This window comes from Platichthys flesus, chromosome 14 (assembly GCF_949316205.1).
Source record: "Platichthys flesus chromosome 14, fPlaFle2.1, whole genome shotgun sequence".
Taxonomy (NCBI): domain Eukaryota; kingdom Metazoa; phylum Chordata; class Actinopteri; order Pleuronectiformes; family Pleuronectidae; genus Platichthys; species Platichthys flesus.
This window is the reverse complement of record NC_084958.1, coordinates 16528184-16534033: the sequence shown is the minus strand read 5'-3', so window position 1 is coordinate 16534033 and position 5850 is coordinate 16528184.

Below are 5850 nucleotides of genomic sequence, written 5' to 3'. Positions count from 1 at the left end.
GACTCAGAAGAAGATCACCACCTTTTGCTTGACTGTTCTTAACTTTCAAATTGCTGCTGAAAGTTTTCTCTCAATTTCTTTCTCTGAGCCACTTTCTCACCTTGTACCTGAACCTCATGTCAGGCTGTATGACAGCTATGAAGTCACAAAGGTTTATTTTTTGTGTGCCTGTGGCTGTTAAAGGTGTGGTTACTCAGTATATTGTTGATCCTTGAGTGAAGCCTGAATCGCTATTGTACACGGATTTATCTAAGAGGCAGTGAAGCCTTTGACAGAGAAAAGTATGACAGCACAAGAGAGGGTCTTGTTAAGCACCTGGACTCAGTTTGCATCGATTACTACACTGTTTAGACACTCACTTAAACCTGAATAGACGTTGTTTTGACACAAGCATGCAGGATTTGAACACAGTGCAGATATCGTGTATGTTTGATCCTGAATATTGGCACTGGAGCATCACTGGTGATTGCTGTAATACAAAAATTCAAGTGCATTAGCTTATCATGCTCCACTGTCAGACTGGAAAGTGGGTTAAACTCTATTGCGTATATTAAACCCTGGACTTAAGTCAAATTTACATTTTGTTAAAGATTACTCCTTTTATTGATGCATATAATCATATTCATGGACCATCTGCTGATTTGGCAAGCATGGATCAAACTCAAAAAACAGCCCTGCTAACCTTTTAAGTACAAAATAGTCTGGCTTAACTCTGTGAGCCCAGAAGTGTGTGCGAACGTGTGTGTGTGTTGAGTGTGAGAGATTGTATGGATATTGGATAATACTTAATTTAGATCCTCCAGGCTGCTCACACCATATTTTATTTTATCAGGATCGCTTTGGTAGAAGAACAGGGCTTGTGTTTGAACAACTGAGCAAATAATGTTTGTCTGACAATAAGCACAGCAAAATCTTGGTATAAGGAATCTGATTAAACTCTTGACCACAGCGTACAGCTCTGAGTTTTGTATTTGTCACCATGGTTACGTGGATCTCACAGTGCAGCATTGCACACTTCCACCTGATTGTGAACGGCTGCGCGGGCCTCACCTTTTGAGTGCACTAAAACTCTGCTTAGGGCTTCCTCTAGTTATTCTAATACGTGATTTACTACTCAAGTATCTCCCACTGTGTGTTTCACAGAAATAGGAATTTACCAATGGGCATCCTTACTGCATGAAATACTTATGTTCGGCTCATTCCAAACAAAGCTTACGCAGATTGAGAATTCATATGCCAGAGGTAAATCCGAGTTAACACGGATTTATACTGGCATGAGTTAAAGGACTAGAGTTTGTAATCCAGGTGGCCAAGGGATTTTACCATACAGTGGCAAAAATCACTTAAAACTCCCCTAACATCCTGAGCCACTGAGCTCAGTAAGCAGACAGATTGTTCAGAATTGATGACAGCACAAGTATATCAGAGCTGGACTCTGTGTTCGTGTGTGTGTGTATGTGTGTGTGTGTCCGCGTGTTTGCGTGTATGTACGTATGCCTATGTTTGTGTGTGTGCGCATATGTGACCATGTTTGCTTCCTATATATACTCAATTAGTACTAAAGGGCCTGTTTAGAATGAGACCTTGACAGATTGGTATTATTTTCATTTACCATGGTAGGGGAGGTGTATTGGGAATACAGCCTTCTATCTGCATGAACATCGGTAGCATGAGTGCATGAAGACATGAAGACAACTAACTCAATTTCAATGGCCACTGACTCATGGCTAAATTGATCAAAGTTGCTGTAATATTAAAATAATTGATGTTTTAATAGACTTTATTTTGATCCTCATACTCAGAACATTAAGAACACTGGGTGAAGAACAAAGGTGTGTGTGTATTTGTGTATTGGTTAGTGGGTGGGTGTGTGTGTGTGTGCGTGCACATGTGTGTGGAGGACAGAGGAGCAGAGATAGAGTGGAGTTGTTTAATGACAGGAACAGCTGACTCATTTAGAGAGAGCAGTGAAAGGTAATTAACCCTGGGAAAACTACAGCTGCCATGCGAGCTGTTCACTTCAGCGCAATCTGATTAGGAATCACTGCTCGAGTCCCTGACTCCTTTCAGACGCGTGTGTGTTCGAGGTAAACTTTTCCCTTTTGCCCCGGAGAGCCCCAGAGCACTGGAGACCTGCCTTTTGTGATGGGGGATTAGCTGGAACGGCTACTACGTTTCTCCAAATTGCAGACCACCTGGTAGCATTCATGCAACCTCCTCCATGAAAGGGCCTCCTTGGGCAGGAACAATGAGCAGGATTACTCTGCTCATTGTTACACCAGGACTGGAACTTATTTTTCCCCGAACACCTGTCCCCAAATTAGACAGGTTCGAAACAAGCATGTTCATGACAAAATTCAAAGATTCAAACTAACATGAGAGTGGTTTGGCACACTGGAGACTTGCCAATGGACGAGTGTCAGCCCGCTCCATTGATTATGCTATTGATGCAGAGTGTAGTGCAATAAGATACTCATTTTATCTGTCTCAATATTTTTGGTGTTCCTAATTGGATTGAAATTCACAAATAAAATAGCATATCATCTAGCCCCCTTTCATACGACGAGAGAACTAAAAGCACCAGAAATTTGGTCAAAAACAGAAATTGGCTCTTTGATGTCAGAAGAAACAATCTGGACTTGGTGCCTCTGTGTGGTCCGGCTCCAGATGAACTCAATTTAGAGGGAAGGCTTCGCGATGACTTTGGAAAGCGATTACAAGATTCATAAATCACCTCGGCAAAGGTGTCACCATCTGACTCTTTTATGGGACTCTTGCTAACTCCGTCCAATAACAAGTTTCCCCTGTAGTTATGCCATCATAACAAATCATTGAAGCGATAGTAGCTAGCCAGGCTCCTAATTGTCTGTTAAGAATTCTGTGAGCTGTGTTCTTTTATTGAAGCATCTCTGTCTTGGAGAAGTGATAAGATGCCAATACGCTTCTCTATAAAAGTACTCTTTGGCAAAAGACACAAACACTTTGCTTGGCCGTCAGGGTAGCTGTGAGGCTGTTATATCTGAAATCGCAGTTGACTTCAAGATTTTTGAGTGTGTCTGCACGAATCCAGAAATCTCTATCAGACGGAGGAATGCTCATAAATTGCTGGCAGAATGCATTTCCTTCACATACAGTGTATTTTTTTTTTTGAAGGAGCGCTTTCATACACAACACATATAAAAGCCTAATTTTTTTTTTCTCACTGTACTAAATAAACTAAATATATAAAACATTCAAGGCCGTCAACTTAAAAAATACTTTTGGTATTTTGTCCCTTAAATTAAAATTATTTTCTTATAAATAACACATAGCAAATCCACTGTTGATAAACCTTCAATTTTAATTTGAAGGTAACCAATAATTTAACATGGTGAAATAAAAAATACAAAATTTAGACCAAGTTTTATCCCTAAATTTGACTTGCTAGATGTCTTTTGTCCCCTCCCCCCTCCCCCCTCCTTAAACATACCGCAATCATTATTCTGATGTCCAGCTGGTATTTAGGGGACAGGGCTTCTAATGGCTTCCTGTCCTTTTTGTCCAAAAACAGACAAAGGGGAAAAGTTGTTTATCTGTATACTGTGAACAGAAGTTGATTTTAATCCCTGTGCAGAGCTTAAGTCACTCACAACAGGGCCATTTGCAATTCAATGAAAAATGTGCAAAGCTCTCACCTGCTCTCTGTGAACAATTTTACCTGCTTTACCACAGAAAAGGGGGGAGCCTTGTCCAAGCAGGTACTTTGCTGCTTGCTCACCTTTTCCTTTCAGCTAGATAGACAGAATGTGTTTGTGTGTGTGGCTGATTCTCTTCATGCCTCAAACCGCCTATGGGGTATATATAAATTCTGATCAGTTTGCTGTATCCTCAGACATTCATTACAAGGAAATATGAAAGTAAAAGGTGCAATCTCCTGCCGTTTGCTCTTTATTATACATAAACAAAAAACACTTAGCATGTAAAATTAATGTGAAAATTATTCCCGGGGTAAACTATAAACACAGAAGTTACCCTGCACATTTACCCTTTTTTTCTCCTTCCCCTAGATCAGAGTGTAATTGCCAGTAATCAGGTCTGTTTGCTGCTGATAAAACCACTCTGAATGCGAGGAACCCTCTTTGTGTGATGACTCAATTATGCCAGAAGTGGCTCATCAAACCTGGCCCATCAGCTGCTTTAATAAATAAGGAGGAAAACTTGCTGCAGGCGCATTATAATTCCATTCATTCCATAATTAAATCCATTCCAGTTTTAACCCTTCACTCAGTGTGCTTCTGGAAGAGGAAACAAAAACAAGGAGGTGAGGGGGGGGGGGGGGGGGGGCTACACACCAGACAGTGACCTTGCACAGAGCACCCATCCGTTCCCTATAATTCAAAATGATACTGTTGAAGAAAGGTTAAGAGAAGGAAGCTCACCCAGAAAAGGATGGGAATCAGTTAAGACGCAGCTCCTGCTTATTTTTTGTTTTTATATATGCATTGTTTCCACACAGCCTTAGACAGTAATTATATTAAAAGAGCAATCTAATCATAACAGTTGGTTGGTTGAGTGTGCAGCATTGACATTTTGAAATCTTATTTTGTATAATCTCATTTGCCTCTATCATCTCGCCCATACCCTCTATCTAAAGGAAATGTAAATAATGTAATTAATTTTATGGTTTCCAGAATCTTACTTTGCTACTCTGGCCTGGTTTATTGGTTTCAAGATGAGGTATCAGCGCAGAGTTTTTCACTCCATCACAATAATGTCTGTGTTAATTACATGAGAGTGTCCCAAGTGCACGGATAAGCTGGGAACAAGGGGACACAAAGACTCAAGGTCAGTGATGAATATCCACAGCAGCTGCACTGTATTAATAAGGCATTATATGAAAATAATAATAATAGCAGCACCCACAACAAAATGCGAGAGCGCGAATAGAGTAATGTCAGGAGCGTTTGGGTGTTTTACAGATATTTCCTCTCCACCATCTCTGCTTGGATGCAGCCTCTCTGATAATGGTGTGAGGCAATGGTTATTCATGATTGCCGGACTGGGAAGGTCTCCCTCTTTCTCTACCCCCAGTCACAGCCCATTCTCTCCTCTGTGGTGGGAATGATAGCAGATGGGGTTGGGGGGAATGGGCTGGGCTCAAGGACACCTAGCAGCCAGATTAACACATAGAAAATCTCATAGACACCCAGCATCAGGCCGCCTCCTTTCCCCCTGAGAAATCTGCCCCAGACGAAGAGAAGCCGTCCTCTGAGAAGCTTTATTTGTGTTGGACTTGGGGTTTGCGTATGTGTGTTTATGAGGAGGGGTGGGCGCATAAATATGATTCAGCAGATGACGAACCAGCTCAAATAGTAGTGAGGCTTTTTTCATATGCTAATGAAGCGGAGTGAATAACCCTCCCTCCTTCACTCTCTCTCCTCTCCTCCCCCCAGTTTTGTTTTCCCGGGGAAATTCTCTGTGCTATATAATTAAGAAGATGTTGTTGTTGGTTTTTTTTTTTTCTTTCAAAGCTAACAGAAATAAATAATTCCATAATAAGATCTGTGAAGTGAAGAGGCTTAACATACTCATTGTGTTCATCCTTGTTTTCCCTCTTGGATGTTTTATATTAATTAGAAGCAAGCAATTTGATCTCTGTCAAGCAATCAATTTGTATTGTGCTCCTTATTCAAAGTGACGTGTTAATATGTTCTTTCCACCTTTTCTGCCTGTATATTTGATCTAGAATGTAAACTTATATTTTTAAAAACCATCAGAAGGTTGGTTTAAGTATTAAAAAGTTAGAGATTGTAAGACTGAGGTTTACATGTTTGTGTGTTTGCTGTATATTCTGTTACAGATAATGAATTG